Source organism: Propithecus coquereli, unplaced genomic scaffold (genome assembly GCF_000956105.1).
Source record: "Propithecus coquereli isolate 6110/MARCELLA unplaced genomic scaffold, Pcoq_1.0 Scaffold133, whole genome shotgun sequence".
Classification (NCBI taxonomy): domain Eukaryota; kingdom Metazoa; phylum Chordata; class Mammalia; order Primates; family Indriidae; genus Propithecus; species Propithecus coquereli.
Window position 1 is genome coordinate 1,038,575 of NW_012137525.1, and position 1,648 is coordinate 1,040,222.

The following is a 1,648-nucleotide window of genomic DNA, read 5'->3' on the forward strand; positions in this document are numbered from 1 at the left end:
TAAATATATGATGCAAATTTTGACAGAATTGGAAAAGAAATAGCAACACAATAATAGTAAGAGACTTCAATACTCTACTTTCAATAATGAATAGGGCAGCAACCAGAAGATCAATAAGGGGAATAGAAACTTGAACAACACTGTAGGTCAATTGAACCCAACAGATGTGTACAGAACACTCCACCCAATAATAGAAAAATATACCTTCTTCTCAAGTGCGCATGGGGCATTCTTCAGGATAGATCACATGTTAGGCCATAAAATGAATCTTACCAAATTCAGGAAGATTAAAAACCATATAAATATCTTTTTAGATGACAATGGAATGAAACTAGATTTCAATAGTACAAAGAATATAGAAAATCCAAAGATATGAAAATTAAACAACACACTCCTAAATGATCAGTGGGTCAAAGAAGTCACAAGGAAAAGTTAAAAATATCCACAGACAAATGAAAATAAAAATATACTAAAGTTTATGGGATCCAGTGAAAGTAGTGGTAAGAGGGAAGTTTATAGCTGTAAATGTAAATGTGCACATTAAAAGGAAGGGAAGAAAAAGAGGGTAACTGCATAGTTATAAAAGGGCCAATTTAGTGAGGGGATAATAAAAATTTAAGTATATAAGCACCCAATATCAGAGTACCTAAATATGTAAAATAAACATTAGGAGATCTAAAGGGAGTCATAGATTGTAACACAATAATACTAGGGCATTTCAATACCACACTTTCAACAATTTTTCCAGAAAGGAAATTAATAAGAAAACGTTAGACTTGAACTACGCTTTAGACTAAATGGAACTAGTAGAAATATACAGAACATTTCATCCAACAGCAATAGAATATGCATTCTTTTCAAGTGTACATGGAACATTCTCCAGTACAGATAGTACATTAGGCCCCAAGCTAATCTTAATAAATTTAAGATCAAAATAATATTAATTATCTTTTCCAACTACAATTGTATGAAGGTAGACATCAATAACAGTAGGAATTCAAATGCTTTCCCTGGAGAATTCTACCAAACAAATAAAGAAGAATTAATATCAATCTTTGTGAAATTCTTCCAAAAATTTGAAAAGGAGGGAAAACTTCCAAGGTCATTCTGTGAGGCCAGAATTACCCTGATATCAAAGATAGGTAAAGATATTACCAAACAAGAAAACTACAGACTAATATCCCAGATATGTATAATGCAAAATACTCAGCAAAATACTAACAAACTAAACTCACTGGCACATTAAAAGGAGCCCATTCTACTAAATGAAGTATCACAAGAATGGAAAAACAAGCACCACATGTACTCACCATCAAAGTGGTATTAACTGGTCAAAAATGATGTGCATATATAGTAGTAACATTGATAGGGTGTCTAGCAGGTGGAGGGGGAGGGGATGGGTATATTCACATCTAATCGTTGTGATGCGCACTGTCTGCAGGATGGACATGCTTGTAGCTCTGACTCGGGTGGGCAAAGGCAATATATGTAGCCTAAACATTTGTACCCGCATAATATTCTGAAATTTAAAAAAAAAAAAGAGAGAAAGAATAGAAAAACAAGCACCACATGTACTCACCATCAAAGTGGTATTAACTGGTCAAAAATGATGTGCATATATAGTAGTAACATTGATAGGGTGTCTAGC